Genomic DNA, 17,955 nt, shown 5'->3' with positions numbered 1-17,955 from the left:
CTTTGTAAGCCTAGTACTTATTCTATCGGTTTCTTTTGCTGAACCGCTAAGTGACGGGGATGTAAACACACCAGCATAGGTTGTCAAGCAATGGTGGGGTCAAACACTGACACAAATAGATACACACACACACATACACACATATATAATTTAAATTACGATGAACGTAAACAAACAAACGAAGTTTGCTTTTAGAAGCGTTGAGATGTCTTAGAAAGTTAAAGAAGTGATTTTAAATTCTCAAACGCAGGATAATGCTAATAATATAGCCTGAACAGGATAAGCTACCTCTCGGCCGCCAACACTTTTTTCTGCGAAATAGGGATAGCTTATCCTGTTCTGACCTGACTTGAAACAGACGCACGAATAAGGAAACCGAAATGCAGTTCCATAGTTGCCTCCTGCCTAAAAATATAGGATTTTTACTTTCTTGAATATCAAAAGAAGTCGCACGATTCTACCGCAACGTATCATCAGATAAAAAGATGAGCCTATATGAGCAGAAGACTATGCATGGATATGTTAGTAGAAAGCTCCGTGATGACAGTAACATGGATAATCAAAGCAGTTTATCATGGACAGACAGCCGGATTACTACCTCCCACTTTAAAGGGTATGCGTTTGCAATCCAGGAACAGGATATATCAACCAAGTATCTGATGCACAAAAGGGATAGAGATACAGGAAAAGCCGTAAAATGTGACAACCGATGCAGACTTTGTGGAGTTCATACTGAAGATACCACCCACATCATAAACAGTTGTCCAAAAATGTCATCACGGTACTATCTACTGAAGAGACATGACGTTGTAGCTAGGACTCTATAATGAAATCCGTCGGAAGGATAATCCCGAGGACAAAGAAATAAGAACCCACAATATGGTAGAAAGCATAGCCAGTCATAGTGAAAAGGAATACTGGTGGAATGTACCAGTGAAACTTTAGTAAAATGCAAGCACAACAGACCTGATATAATGATTTGGGATAGAGAAGAGAAACTGTGCACAGTTGTGGAAATTAGCTGCCCAGCGGATGATAACATAAAGCTAAAGATCAGTGAAAAAGGGAACACCTATACTGAACTATTCAGAAATCTGTAGTTACTCTATCCAGATTACAAGTTCAGGTTTATATCTGTAATTATTGGGGCCCTGGGATATGTAACACGCTGCCTAAATATGAATCTTGAGAAATTAGGTTTCTCAAAACCAGAAAAGAGAAAGCTGATTCGAAGACTACAGATCCAATCCATTAATGGAACGGTAGAAATCTGTAAAACTTTCCAGAACTTTATCATTTCAATATATATGAGCATATCTAGATATGTAACTATATGCATGAGAATACATACATAAAACATACATACATACAAAAATAGCGTTGTAGATGTTGAAATTCCAATGAAAGAACCTATACATATGTATATATACCAATGTACATATATACTTACATATACACACACATACACACATACGTATTATATATATATATATATATATATATATATATATATATACGTATAATATATAAATATATGCGTATATGTATTATATGTAATATATATGTGTGTATATATATGTGTGCATATATATATATACATATATATATACTCATAGGTGTATATATATATGTGTGTGCATATATATACACATGTGTGTGTGTGTGTATATATATATATGCATATATATGTTTGTATATATACATATGTGTATGTATATATATAAATATGTGTGTGTATATATACATATATATGTGTATATATATATATATACATATTCACATACACACATATACACACACACATATATAGACACATACACACACATGGGAAGACGCTATAACAGTATATATATGTATATATAAAACTTACCTTCTAAACTGAACCTTTCTTCATTTATTTTTGATTCTTCTGCAGACATTTCATTTTTTATGGCTTTTTTCTCTCTCAATATATTGGTAGATATAGAATCGTTTGACGAAAGCAATATTCTATGGAATTCAAAAGAAATTAAATTGAATTCAACATGCTAAAGAAAATTATTTTTGATTTAAAAACGTACGTTTTAGTCAATTGTTGTTTTTGAACCGCATTCTAAAAAGACTTTTATTTATATATTTATGTTGCGTATATTTACTGCATTAGTTATCGATTAACCTGTCGATCTATAAATGTATTTAATTAGTTTTATGATTATTGTCTGTTTTTTGTTTGTTTGCGGATTCGATTAGTCTTATATTTTAGATGCTTGAATATACAGCAACTTCTTACTCTGCTCGTGCCATACAGAAATGGAAGTAAAATAGCGGCTGATAGATGAAATAAAAGGGATACAGTAAGAAATAACTTAAAACTGTGAAGAGATTAAAAATAAAAGCGGAAAACGGGGGAAAGAGGGAGATAGAGACGGATAGAGTTGGAGAGAGAGAGACAGAGAAAAAGTATAATTGAAGTACGATTAATGCATACAGTATTGCTCTGCCTTTCTTCTCTTTGACACATACATATACACATACATACTCATACGTTTGTGATGGTATACTACATTCAATAGTGCACGAAACTTGGTCGTTTTAAAACCCATCTGATGATTGCTACGTGCAAGCGTTTGCTCTGGGCATGAAATTTGAGCCATAGAGACCCCTTGTTTTTATAACAACATATGATACCACAAAACAATATTTAGCTCTACAAAATCTGTTGAATATCATCATACTAAGCGGTCTTATACGCGATGACAGCGGCATCTTGGCACACACATTATATATATATATATGTAATTTTATATACCCACACACACGCGCGGACACTATCACACATATATAGATATAAGACAATTGCACGTAAAGAGATAGTGAAAAGGAGGTTCTAGAAAATATATAGGTTCGTTTTAATTGTTTCCGTATTTTAAATATGTGTTATAAATTGTTGGGTAGCATTAACTGTTAGTTTATGCTCTTAAATTAATCTTTCTGGTTACAGTTCGAGGTCGAGTATTATTATTATTATCATCATTATTTCCTGTTTTATGTATTAGCAAAGTGTGACTTCTTCAGTGTCCAATACTTTTTGTTCAATACGTTTAGTTTGCTAATTCGTTTTAATGTTCTGTCGTTCTTAAGTGTTATAATTCTTGAGGTGGCAATGTCCATTTTCATGATATTTTTTCTCTTTTCTTCATTTTGCATTTTAATTACTGGGCTTCGTAGCTATATATATATATATATACGAAACGATTTATGTGTGAGAATTAATGTTTGTATTTGTAACAAAAGTAGGTGTAGATGTAAAGAATATATTGCGCTAATTCTTGCGCCAACTTCTTGTCTGTTCGTTCCTAGAAAAGTTTATGGCTTTAGCGCTATTGACACCGTCAGATTAAATACCAAGGTGTTGAAATCATAATGATATCCGTTAGGCAGCTGATGATAGACACATATATTTGTTTGATGTTCATGGTGACTGAATTTTTTGTATTTTGTTTTCATATGGTTATAAGTTGTCCTTCATTGAATCTAGCTCTTGTAAGGTTGAACTTTAAGGGTCCTTTGTTTCTTGGTCTATAGTTGGTTTGTTGTATAATACAATACATTGATACTGTATGCTAGGTTTTCATAGGGATCCGAATTTTGGTTGGAGTAAATACTTGTTCAAGGGTTTCTGGTTTAGTTGCATATGTATGTATGCATGTGTATTTCGAATATCACATTAGAGAATGGAGCTGAGTGGTTGATAGGCTCGCAGAATATTGAAAACAAAATCTCTGCTGGACCGGACATGTCGCAGTATTCGCATGTAACAGGTGAACCCGTGTAGTTGCCGAGTAGTAACCAAGATGTTGGTAAAGGCCACTTGGGCGACCTCTACGACGATGGGACAGTGGTTTAATAAAGCAATTTGGGTCAAGCTGGAAAAGAATGGCACAATCAAGACAGAATTGGACGCGCATTGTGACCAGCGGTGTATAACAGCATTTGATAGTCTGGTCAATACTGTGATACTGTTATATATATATATATATTTACCCCTATCGTTTTTCCTCTGTTACTACTACGTATCTCTTTTCCCCCCTCGTACTTCCTCTCTTCCTCTTTCCTCTCGTTGCTCACCTATTCTTCTACTTCCTCCCTTTGTTTCTACCTCTACCACTCTCTCTCTTCCCCTTACACCGGCATGGTCACATGCTTCCGGTCAATAATCCTTTTCTTCCTTGGCTATCGCCGAGCAAACACGCGAACTTACTTCGTCCCCACTTTCAAGTTCGTGCCTCACAGCGTTCATACACACATAATTTTTCCCGTCTGGCCGTATAGCCTTTTCTGTTTGTTTTCCTGTCTTGTTTTTTGTCCGCCACTACATTCCTCCATGGCAAGGTTTAATTTGTGTATACAAATTTAATTTGCGGTCCATGGGAAGAGCCGTTTTAACGATGCGTCCTATCCAGCTCTTCGAAACTCCGGTGTTAAATCGGTGTTAAATCGATGAACAGGAGGTCCCATGCTTGCAGCAGACAATGGATAAAGGGACTATAAATTTCCTGGTGAGAGTTCAGTAATTCTGGTTTCAAGGAGTCTTTAAGGACCCTTGCTCGCTCAGCTATGCAAGATTTGTAGCGTCTGCTCCCGTTATTGTAGGATCCCGGCCGCTCTATTATCCTCCACTTGATATCGTATGGGATCCTTTCATCTTTAAGGTATCAAGGATGTGATGAATCGTTTTTCTGAAATCTTAAACGAGGAATTGTGGTTTTACAAGCGCCGTTTGAAGGCAGTCCTGACTGCCCCAATATATTTCCAGGCTTGAGTGTTGGTTGTCTTCACATTTCTGACGTATCCTCGGTTAGCCTGGAGATGTTTCTTTCGCCGCTGGTGTTGCTGGAGCTGTGGCTGTTGACGTTGTAGTGGTCATTGCTGGTCGTCACGTTGGTGCTGCTGTCACCGATGGTAATGTGGCTGCTGTCGTTGGTAATACTGGGCGTGGAGCCGGTAGCTTCGCTGGTGCTGCTGGTGTCGGCATCTCTGGCCGTAGCGCTGGTGTCGGGGTTGTTGGCGTCAGTGCTGGCGTTTCTGTCGCTACTGCCGTTGCCGTCGATGTTGCTGCTATTACTATGATCGCTAGGTGTAGGTATCACCAAATCCGTCTAGTTAGAATAGAGGCAGCTGACGAAGGATTAATTCCAAGTGGCTATCTGTTTTCCTATGTGTTCGCCCCGTTGTCTGTAGTTCATTGTTCTAACGTCCTGTACCTTGATATGCATCTATATACACATGTAGATGTAAGTATGTACATATATGTGTGTATACATGCATATATATTCTTTGTATTATATATATATATATATATATATATATATATATATATATAGAGAGAGAGAGAGAGAGAGAGAGAGAGAGAGAGAGAGAGAGAGAGAGAGAGAGAGATCTGTGTGTGTGTGCATATGCGTATATATGTGTGTGTGTGCGTACACATCACGATGTTTGGATTATTCTTACAGTTAGATAAAGGACACCGATACACAAACACAGAGATGCCTAAGCAAAGTGTCCGTCTACGAAGCCAACATTGGCTGCATTGATTCCCCCACTTAATGAATTATTAAAAGCACTTACATATATTTGCTAAAGAAAAGGAAAACAAAGAATTTTGAGGACAACAAAAATAACAAGTCTAATAACGCTATCGCTTCATAAGTTGTAGCGGTAGCGTCTGTTACTTTCGTAGTAGTAGTAGTAGTAGTAATGGTAGTAATTGTTTTAATACACACACACACATTCTCATATAAGCACACACACGTATGCGTATTTAATCATACGCACACACATACGCGTATGTTCATGTGTGTACGGCTGTCTGTGCGTGTTTATGTATATACGTATGTATGAATCGACCACAATAGATTTTTTTAAAGCCTGATACTTATTCTATCGGTCTCCTTTGGTGAACCGCAAGCTTAAAGGGACATAAACACACTAGCATCGGTTGTCAAACTGTGATGGGGACAAACACAGACACGCAGACATGTATATATATTTGTATATGCATACACACACACACACACACACACACACACACACACGTGTATACAGGCATACACACATCTACAGTTACTTCAATACGCATCCCAAGAAACACATTTTTCATTTATCAACCAGCTATCACAACAACAATAACATCCACGCGATATATGTATATGTCTATGTACACATGTGTGTATATGCGCAGGAGTGGCTGTGTGGTAAGTAGCTTGCTTACCAACCACATGGTTCCGGATTCAGTCCTACTGCGTGGCACCTTGGGCAAGTGTCTTCTACTATTGCCTCGGGCCGACCAAAGCCTTGTGAGTGGATTTCGTAGAGGGAAACTGAAAGAAGCCCGTCGTATATATGTACATATATGTGTGTGTGTGTGTGTGTGTGTGTGTGTGTGTGTGTGTGTGTGTGTGTGTGTGTGTGTGTGTGTGTGTGTGTGTGTGTGTGTGTGTGTGTGTGTGTGTGTGTGTGTGTGTTGTTCCCCAACACCGCTTGACAACCGATGCTGGTGTGTTTACGTCTCCGTAACTTAGCGGTTCGGCAAAAGAGACCGCTAGAATAAGTACTAGGCTTACAAAGAATAAGTCCTGGGGTCGATTTGCTCGACTAAAGGCGGTGCTCCAGCATGGCCGCAGTCAAATGACTGAAACGAGTAAAAGAGTATATATATATATATATATATATATATAAGCATGTTCATGGCTATAATTCAGCATTGATGTAATCGCACATGCCATGTTCGACGGTATGTTTACTTAAATGCACTTCAATGTTTACATATTCTTTGGATAAATTTCAGAATCAGAAAAAAAAAAAATGCTTTGCGTATGTAAAAGCCATCTTTCTCATGATAGAAAGTGGTTCTTTTCTTTGCTAATAAATGGCTTCTAACCAAACGTTTCACACATCATGTCTTGGAGAAGATTTGACAAGCAAGAACATAAAATGCATCTCCTTTGTTTCTTTTGTCTGGTCGTTTCATTGCTACAACCTCGGTTACCTTGGAAACTTGTTTAGATTGAGACATATATGCTAAAAATAATTTTAAAAACCATACCAAAAATATACTTGTGCTGGAATTGAATAACCAGACCAGCAAAATCATTGCCATACTTTTATTTTCTAAATAGAGAAGTGTTCAGAAGATTCGACATTATGCATAAGATGAAACTATTACAATTTTGAATTCAGTGAAATGAATTCTCGTTAGCTACGAGGTTAGGGCCGGATTAAGACCCATCTAGACCCTAAGCACTTAAAAAATTGTGGTGCCCCCATAAAAGATTATGTAATCCAAGATATAAACAATAACAAACCATAGAATAAACTTATTTTTCAAAACAAAACAAAACAGTAAGAGGGAAAATAATGTTATTTTTTATATAATTCCAGTTTATTTATATTTGAAAAGTTTCCTCCTACTTTTTTGAATTGCAAAAAGGCAAAGTCGAACTCGGCGGAATTTGAATTCAAAACGTAAAGACGGACGTAATGCCGCCCAGCGTCTTCCCCGGCGTGCTAACGATTCTTCAAGCTCACCGCCTTAGCAGGGCTAAACACTGACTCTTGGAAATCCTTCGAGGCTTTTAGAGGTATTTACATTTATTACCTCCGCCTTCGTTAAGGCGGAAGTATTGTTTTCAGTCGCGTTTATTTGTCTGTGGACAAGATATCTCAAGAACCACTGGATGGATTCGGATGAAACTTTCAGGGATGTTTGACCTCGTGACTGGCATGGACTGATTAGATTTTGGGATCGATCCGGTATGGAAGAAGGATTTGGGGTTATTTTTCCTGTTTTTTTTTTTTTTTTTACTTAAGTTTTGAGAGCGGTCGGGATCATTTTTAGTATTCTCGTTTGTGAGAGCAGTCGAGTTTATTTCAGATATTCTCATTTTAAAAATCATCTCTGGTTAATCGTTGAGAGGACGATGGTGTTGCTTTGGCAGAGGTTTGCGCTCTCTGAGTGCTCTTGTTTGCATTGTGATGTCGCTAAAGTGAGTGCGTCCCGGAGCAGCCCTTAGGTTTGTTTCCTCATCCGCCTCCACCGCTGTATAAGTCTGTATACAGGCTTATACAGCAGACCCAAAAGTGACGTCCCACCAAAAAGTTCCACCATGGTCGGAGCGCCCATACCGCCGCTGCCTCCTAGCTACAGGGAAAATAAAAACCTAACAGCACATGCCATATGCAGGAGCGCGCGCGAGTATGTGGTTTGAGGTGATCGTGGAGAAGATCAGAGAAGATTGAAGAAAAATTCGATAGCTGTTAGCTGAGACAGAAGGGTATCTATTTTATGGTTTAACAAGAAGCTGGAAATCGGTGCATTTCAATTACATTAATGTGCAAGTCATGTGATGTTGCTTCAACCCCAGAAAACATTAGTTTGTGTACTTAGCTTAGGTGACCTCAATTCTCGTCTACTGAACTTACCACTTTCTGAATTAAAGATTTTTATAAGTGAAATCAAATTGTTATTAATAAATTGTTAATACGCTTTTTTTTTTCAGTTCTTTAAAAAGTTATTGTGGAAGTAGAACGCATTCTGGAAAGACATTTATTGCAATTATCTTTTTTTTTTTCCTTAATGTAGACAATATTGTTACGGAGAAAACAACATTGTATAGTAATAGTATTGTTAAAGAGAAATGTATATTGATTTATTTTATCGAATTTGGTGATTCCCCCGCCCCCGTTTTAAAACTAAATGACTGATTCATTTCTTTCTTTAGCAATTGCATCTCAATGTGCTTTCTTTATTTTTTTTTCATATCTCTTTTTACTATAAGAAAAAGTTGTTTCAATATTGTTTGCCATGCTTAACAATATTGTAAGCCATACTTAATATTGTTAGCTATACTTAATATTGTTAGCGGCGCTTCGCACGCCTTTACGTTCTGAGTTCCAATTTCACCGAGGTCCACTTTGCCTTTCATCCTCTCGGAGTCGATAAAATAAGTACCAGTTGAGCACTGGGAGTTGATGTAATCGATTTACACCCTCCACAGAAATTGCAAACTTGTAACGTGGCGAGCTGGCAGAAACGTTAGCACGCCGGGCAAAATGCTTCGCGGTATTTCGTCTTTCGTTACGTTCTGAGTTCAAATTCCGCCGAGGTCGACTTTGCCTTTCATCCTTTCGGGGTCGATAAATTAAGAACCAGTTACGCACTGTCCTTGTTTGTCCCCTCTATGTTTAGCTCCTTGTCGGCAATAAAGGAATAAGAAATTGCAAACCTTGTGCCAAAATTTGAAAGCTAGCATTAAACTGGCAGAATCGTTAGCGCGCCGGACAAAATACTTAGCGGCCTTTCGTGTGTCTTTACGTTCTGAGTTCAAATGCCGCCGGGGTCGACTTTTTTCTTCCATCATTTTTGGAGTCGATGGAATAAGTACCAGTTGAGTACTGGATGTAATCGACTCAACCCCATCTCTGAAATTGCTGGCCTAGTGCCAAAATACTGAAACAAATATTGTAAACCATGATAGGAAGCCTTGGCTTGAGTATCCTGGTGAAAATAAGTTTAAATGCAATTTTCTACAAATACATTCGATTATACGAAAAATATATGGTATCGTTAGTTATCGTCGAACCCGTGTGAAGACACATTTGCTCTTTATATCATATCGCGGTTCACCGATCACGGTTTATTATCTAAGCTTACGTCGATTACTCCGTGGTGTTGTTTTGTATTTGTAATAAAATTAATATAGACAAATTATAAAAATAAAATATGTATATATATATATATATATATATATATATATATATATATATACAGTAGAGTAGTTTCTACTTCGTGGATTTTCACCAATCGCATGGAGTGCGGTTTGGAACCTAACACCCGCGATAGTCGAGGGATTACTGTATTTTTATATTTTTCGTATATATAACGTACATACAGCATACATTGTATTTATTCGTTTTGATGCATTTAGGAATGATTATGTATACTGATGTGTGTGTATATGCATATTTACACGCGTGCGTGCATACACACACACACACACACACACACACACACACACACACACACACACACACATACTTTGATTGAAACCGGCAAGAATCATTATCGTGTAAGCATATATACCCAGACATACACGTATATAAATGCTTATTACGTTTGGAAGATATGTATTAATTTGAAATGACACTACGAAACTGTTACAGTTGTTAAGATCAATACAATAATTGTTAACGAGTCGTACACTGTTTGAAAATCAATTCCTGATGGCATTGTTTATAAAACAATGTATGGAGGCGGGGGGAAAGAGAGTGGAGAGTAATAACCATCTTGCGCATGAATTTAACATTAGCCTTAAAACAGTAAAAAGAAAAAAAGTCACCAAATTCAAAATCGACAGAAAAGTCCTATTTACTATTACTTATACAATGATATTCTTTGCATAAAAGAAGTCAAGTCGTGACATTTCGCTCCCCACACAACAGACTGCAATTTTTTTTCTATAATGATTAAAACTCAATATATTCTTTTCTACTTTCGGCACAAGGCCCGAAATTTTTGGGGAAGAGGGCAGTCGATTAAATCGATCCCAGTATGCACCTGGTACTTAATTTATTGACTCCGAAAGGATAAAAGGCAAAGTCGACGTCGGCAGAATTTGAACTCAGAACATAAAGACAGACGAAATACTGCTAAGCATTTGGTCCGGCGTGCTAACGTTTCTGCCAGCTCGCCGCCTTGCATGTGTGTGCATGTGTGCGTGCATGTGCGTGTGCACGTGCGTGTGCATGTGTGTGCATGTATGTGCATGTGTATTTACCTCCAGTGCCAAAAAAGACTGTCACCAAAACAAGCTGAACATCCAGTCAGCCGTGCCAAATCGTAAGCGTCCAAACAGCTGCGCCAAATAATCTCATCCCGTGTCTACGTTAAATACGTGAACTGGTTTCATTTCCGTGTTGTCACCATTTTACATTATTCATCAGCTAATGTAGATGAAGACCTTATCAATTGTAGCGCTTCTGGTTAATGCATAAAATGGACACCTTTTGAACAGATAAAGATCTGTTCAAATGGAACAAATATTCTCAAATCTCAGAACAATGAGCTGCGCTTTCTAATAGAAAATCTTGGCAAGTTCTATAGTGAGTTCCTTTAACCGGCTGCTGTGTTTTTTAATACAAATTATACTGCTAAAACGATCGAGATATATAAAACTTTAAAAATATCTCGTTTTTCACACGACTGTAAAAAATGGTATCTTGTGTATTTCTAAAAGATGATTAAAGATTGATTAACAACAAACACTACGACTGATAAATCTAAAAGAATTTTACTTGATTCATCTAGAATTTTTATATTTAAAAAAAAAAAAAACTTTTAAAACAAGCTTTTGAATCACAACTATTAACAATCAATGGAATATCAATTATTCACGACTTACCAAATGTTTACAAAAATTCTAAAGTACGGTTTTTCTAATTAGTTTGCAAAATTCCTGATGTGAAATCGTGTGTTGAATCAGAGAGAGAGAGAGAAAGAAACTTTCTGATGAATGGTAATGAAAGGATTCCAACGAATCTAGCCAATTAAGTAATCAAACAATTGATTATTTAATTGGTTAAACGGTTCACTGGTTGACTGATAATAACAAAAGTATTGAAACAGAACCAGTGCGTGTGTTTATTATTGGCGTAATGGCCCTCCTGAAATACAACTAAAGTATGGTGCTTTCCTTTTTGAAAATATACTATAAAATGGTTATTAAATAAATTTAATTACTCTTAGTAATTACAGACTCTCACTTTAGCTCATTAGACGTGTAACATCAGCGAACGTGTGTTGCTTTATGTTTGGTAATTAACTCAATTTAATTAACCTTTATTTATAAATTGGTTGACTCTAGTATGTCGTGTTTAAGTATACTTTATCTTTTTGTACCGGATTCGTTGTTAACGTACGTACTCGACAACACTAGAACCACTGTTATGGATATATGATCCTCCATAAGTCTCTTTAGTGAACTTAAGCGCCTTAGACACGAGTTGTTTAAGGGCAGAGACTGTTTGTGCTGCGAGACTGCTGGCTTGGTATGTGTATTAATTGTATTGATTGCGTCTTTTCATCCCTCCATCCGGATGAAAGATCTTCGAAACACTTGTTTATAGAAATAGTAAGTCTATTTCGAGGTGCCTAGATTGCATATCATTGTTGTTTTTATCTTGCATTAAGTCAATTCTAACAGTGAAAAAAAAAAAAAAAAAGCGGTCCGATGCGTCTCGGTAGAAATCATTCCATTTCTTCTTTGTATATCTAAGAGACTATGTTGTTTCATGCGTCCTTCCATTAAAAATAAACGATAAGGTGTGACGTGAGAGCAGTGTACGAGGATGGGGTTAGGGAGTGAAGGATAGCATTAAATCAGTGCGAAAATCTGTCGATTAGTCTCCAAAAGAGATGCTTACATAGATTTGCTCTTTAGTAATTTGAACCTTAAAAGAAAACATGCCAATCTAAGGACCGAACAATCACTAAATTGTGTCTTCTCAGCTCTGAGGCTGTGTTAGAAAACAAGAATTTCTCAGTGAAACTGTTATGTTAGGATCACAGGAGGAAAATACTCAGGACAGCCTGCTGCATGAAGATGGCAACGGTTAACATATTTGATTTTCTTTTTCTTGTTTCAGTAATTTGACTGTGGCCATGCTGGAGCACTGCCTTTAGTGGAGCAAATCGACCCCAGGACTTATTCTTTGTAAACCTAGTACTTATTCTATCGGTCTGTTTTGTCGAACCTCTAAGTTACGGGAACGTAAACACACCAGCATCAATTGTCAGACGATGTTGGGGGGGGGGGACAAACACACGCACACACACACACACACACACACACACATATATATGGCGGGCTTCTTTCAGTTTCCGTCTACCAAATCCACTCACACGGCTTTGGTTGGCCCGGGGCAATAGTAGTTGGCTGTGGAATGGTAGGTAATGAAGGATAAATTACGATCGCAAATACAAGCAACCGAAATGAAGGTTCCCCGAAGGATCTCTGAAGTAAGTTACTTGACAGTGTGCGTCAAGTTCGGAGATCAGGAAATCTCTCCTCGTTGAGAGATCCCTTCTCCGATACTATGGACATGTAATTAGAATGTGGTAGAAAAAAGATCTTCAGATGGATTCTTCAAGCCAAGCAATGTGCCAGGAGACCTAGAGGTAGATCAAGATGGTTGCATAATATCCATAATCTCAGAAAGGCATGCTTGAGAAACCAATCGGAAAATGTAATGAATAAGGTTAACTTCTGATAAGATGCTATGGAGAAGATGTCTGAGGAATTTATACCTACGAACCTCCCAGGAATGGTGCGCGGAGAGGAATGGGTCGAAATAGGAGGAAGAAAGTATACGAGTAGATGAAACACATTGTGCTTCGATATTAATAGATATTCTCAAAGATGTAGAGTCCAACAGTCCAATATATGTTTACTCATATGTCTATATCCAGAATGAACGGACGGTTGAAATAGAGTCGCTCACTACTTTTCGAGGAAAATAGTAAAGTATGGCATAAACCATTTGGTATAATTGATTCTATATAAAAAGAAAAAAATTATTTCTCGTCTGTCTTTTGCTGTTTACATGGAAATATGGAGAAAGAAAAAAAAAAAAACATATAGCGGAATCGAGAAAAACGTACATTCAATATGTATGTATGTATAGTCACAAACACACACACACACATGTACACAAATACGTATATACATACAGTCTCATATATATATATATGTGTGTGTGTGTGTGTGTGAAGTGTGTATTCTAACACAACATACATGATGAGATGGATATAAAGACTGTAATTTGGTACCAATACTACTTCTATCGCCATTATATTTCAGTGACTTTGCACAACTATACAGACACACACATATACACATTAGACAGACATAGATAGATAGATAGATAGATAGACTGCTGCTATGACAGTATGTTTTACGTGCTTTCGTGTTTGTGTATTATTAACTGTAGAACTTTAAACTGCTAAGTTTGCAATATAATGAATTTATGAATAGATATTTGTATCTTTCTTTTTCCCTAACTCTTTCTCACTCTCTTTCTTATATATGTATGTGTGTGTGTGTTTGTCAGTATGTGCATATATATATATATATATATATATATATATATATATATATATATATATATATATATATGGTGCGAGAGATATTTATTATATTTATAGAGCTACTTGTACAAGTTGAATATTTATACAGATTTTTACTTTCATCCACATACCTTCATGCATGAAGGCTCACATTCGTATGATCGCGAGTTCGATGCCTGGTGGCGCTTTGCCACCTTGAGCAAGACTCTTTATTTCCCGTTGCTTCAGTCCACTCAGCTGGTAAAGATGAGTTGTTCCTGTATTTCAAAGGACCAGTCTTTTCACAATCTGTGTCGTGCTGAATATCCTTGAAAACTACTTTTCGACGTCGTAACCGACGGATCGCCAATTTTTTTTATACAATACATGCTCCCCCAGCCCACCAGTTCTCATTCAAAATATTTATATCAAAATAGTAATTTTATAAATAGTAGAAGTCACCATTTTGTTTGTGTTCAATGTGTGAGTGTGTGTATGTGTTTGTGCACGCGTGCCTGTGTGTAAGTTGTTCAGCCTTAATAAGGCCCTATTATTTGAATACGTTTAAAAAAATCTTTAAAGTTAGTTATTGAAAAGATTTATATCTCCCCTTGATTATTCTAATTCTTTTCTACTCTAGTCACAAGGCCCGAAATTTTGGGGAAGGGGACCAATCGATTAGATCGACCACAGTACGCAGCTGGTACTTAATTTATCGACCCCGAAAGGATGAAAGGCAAAGTTGACCTAGACGTAATTTGGATTCAGAACGTAAAGACAGACGAAATACCGCTAAGCATTTTGACCGGCTCGCTCACGATTCTGCCAACTTACCGCCTTCCTTGGTTATTTTAATTATTGCAAACTAAATTGTAGTTGACTTTGCTTCCAGTATCGCAGACGTCTTTTATGCTGCCATCATCAGTTTCTCCACTGTCTGTTTTTTAGATGGTTTCTCTATGGCATGAATGTTATTCCTGACGAAAGTGTTTAGAATTAAGACATACGATATCAATCAATTTTTATGAATACGTTCTCAATAATGAAAATAGTTTCTCCTCTTTGTAAAAAAGAAAAATGAAAAATAAAAGTCATTTAGACCATAAGAAATAGAAATGTTATATGTTTATTTTATCATTAAAGACGCTACCCTTTTATAGCTTCGTTGTAGAAGCGTCTGTTAGCATTGAGGAAAGATTAGGTGTAAGAAAGTCTTGAAACGTGAAGTGATATTTCTATGTTCTGTGAGGATTTGTACATTTTAAATGATGTTTGAATAGTCAGACACGGGAGATATTGCAGATTTAACTGGCGAATAATGGCGAGTAACGGGGGTTTCGTTTTTACACAATTTTCTCTCAAACAAGGATTGAGGTCACTGTAGTGTAAGGGTCTACAAAAAAAAAAAAGAAAGAAAGAAAGGGTCTACAACTTCAAAAAATTGTCGACTGACGAAAAGCTTACAGGACTGAATATCATAGACCAGAAGAAAACAAGACAATGGTAAGGGATTCCAGAGAGTAGCAGTTCGAAGAAAGTAGCTATTAGAATAAAAGGACATACGATTAACAGATATCTCAACAGAAGAATGATGCACCTGGGAAGTTTAAAGGCAGTGATAAAGGGTTTTAGACGGCAAAGTTTATCAGAGAAATGACCAGGGTAATACTTATCGAAAAAAACGTAACGAAGATACATGTCAACGATGAGGTGACGTCTAGGAATTTAGACTTTTGCAATTGGTGTTAATGGTGATATCTGAATTGAATTGGTTAAGGTGGGGTGATAAGATTTTTCTTAGATATTTCTATAGTGTTGGGTTTCACATTGTTGACTAAGAGGCCGTCTTCTCGGAAAAGACCTCTATAGATGGAGGGTAACTTGGTGTGTATTTAATAAAGTAAAAATAGACCGGTGAACTTACCTGGACAGAGTCGAATGGGTTCATGCTAAAGTATCTTCGATGTAACGAATCCTTTTTAACGCATACGCTACTGTGCAATATAATGTTAACTGATTATATATATTTTACACATGTGTCTCTTGAGGCCTGCTGGTGCTTTGAAAACCTTTGGACAAGTTGAGGAGTCCGTTTGCTCGAGTGCTCGTGAAACATTTACAACGAGTTTTTTTGAAAAGGGAAACCACTGGAAATGTTAAAACTATATGTCCAATATATGTATATATGTATTTGTGTATATAAGGAAAATAAGACAAGGTAGAAAATGCTAAAATAATTTTATCATCAAGAACATTTTAGTTCCAGTTTCAGTCTTTGCGACTTTTTCAACTAGAGTAAATCATGAAAAGCAATTAAATTGTGGAAATATTAAATGAAATACTTAAAAAAAAAATATTTCCATAGTTTTCAAATGCAAGGGACATTTCCTTTCTGTCTGTCTCTATCTCTCTTTTTTTACTCATGTGAGTTCTAGGTAGTGGGCAGCAGGTAGTACTAGTCCTAATATCTGATATGAATTCTTGTTTTTGATTGTTTAAGCAGTAGTAGTAGTAGTAGTTGAGAATGGAGGAGGCGGCGACGGCGAAGTAGAAATGCGCATATATATATATATATATATATATATATATATATATATATATATATATATAATTATTACAGATATAGAGTAAAAAATAATTTATAATTAATAATTTCACCAAGTAGTTCGGTGTGTTAAAAAACCATTATCGGTAAACTTATACAAAAGTATTATAATTATAAACATAATTAAAATTAGGGTTCAGTAAAAATTGCTTCACCACACACCGAAATTTAGAAATAGCAGTTAAAACTACTATTTCACTACCAAAATATATCTCCCAGACAGCAGCACTCGCAACTCACACAGGCAAAAAAAAAATTAATAATAAATAACGAATCTACCCGGCTTTGATCAACAGTATACGCGTTTCAGGATTAAAGAGGTGTAAATTATATTACCCGGTCGTATTTCCATCATCAATACAGTATTCCAGACTATAAATCCGAGAATGCTAATAAAATTTTATATATATATATATATATATATATACATACATACATGCATTTGTGTGGGGTGGGGAGTGTATGTGTAAAGGCTATAAGATGGCAGAATCCTTAGCGTGTCGGACAAAATACCTAACGATTCATTATACTCTAAGTTCAAATTCCACCGACGTAGATTTTGTCTTCCACCCCTCCAAGGTCGATAATATAAAGTGCCAGTCGAGTACTGGAGTCAATGTAATCGATTTACTCCCTCTCCCTCACCCAAATGCTGGCTTTATACCAAAATTAGAAATAAAACATACACATATGCCTCTCTCCACACATATGGGCTTCCACACAGTTTCCATCTATATAGTCCACTCACAAGACACTGGCTGGCCAGAGGGTGTAGTAGAAGGTACTTGCCCAAGGTACCACGCTATGGGACTGAATCTGAATGGGATTGCAAAGCGAGTCGTTTCATCATACAGCTAAGCTTACGTTTATTTTCAAGCCAACCACCCCAAGTCCACTTTGAAGACGAACAAACGATTGGTTAATGGAAGTAAATGGAAGTGAATGGGTTAGTGATTAGGGAATTGGGCTGACGATCGAAAAGTGGTGAGTTCGATTCCCGATAGCGCATTGTGTCCTTGAGCAAGAAACTTTATTTCACGTTGTTCCAGTATAGTCAACTGGCAAAAATAAATTGTACCTGTACTTCGATGGGTCAGCTTTGTCACATTCTGTGTCAGGCAGAATCTTCCAGACAACTACGTTCAAGGTACGCGTGTTTGTGGAGCACTCAAACCACTTTGCACGCTAATTTCACGAGCAGGTTTTTCCG

At 36.8% G+C, this 17,955-nt stretch overlaps 1 long non-coding RNA gene across 1 annotated transcript in view; it reads right to left on the bottom strand.

Annotated features, from left to right (window-relative positions):
* Positions 1-16,633, bottom strand: part of LOC128248559 (uncharacterized) — a 27,233-nt gene extending 10,600 nt beyond the window's left edge. Inside the window, exons 1-2 of the long non-coding RNA XR_016242840.1 lie at positions 16,065-16,633; positions 1,871-1,989 (exon numbers count right to left, since the gene is read on the bottom strand). This is a non-coding gene — a long non-coding RNA (uncharacterized LOC128248559). The remainder of the gene's footprint in view (positions 1-1,870; positions 1,990-16,064) is intronic.
* Between the last annotated feature and the right edge of the window lie 1,322 nt (positions 16,634-17,955).

This window comes from Octopus bimaculoides, chromosome 8 (genome assembly GCF_046866305.1).
Source record: "Octopus bimaculoides isolate indiv1 chromosome 8, ASM4686630v1, whole genome shotgun sequence".
Classification (NCBI taxonomy): Eukaryota; Metazoa; Mollusca; class Cephalopoda; order Octopoda; family Octopodidae; genus Octopus; species Octopus bimaculoides.
This window is presented reverse-complemented; position numbering and strand designations above follow the sequence as displayed.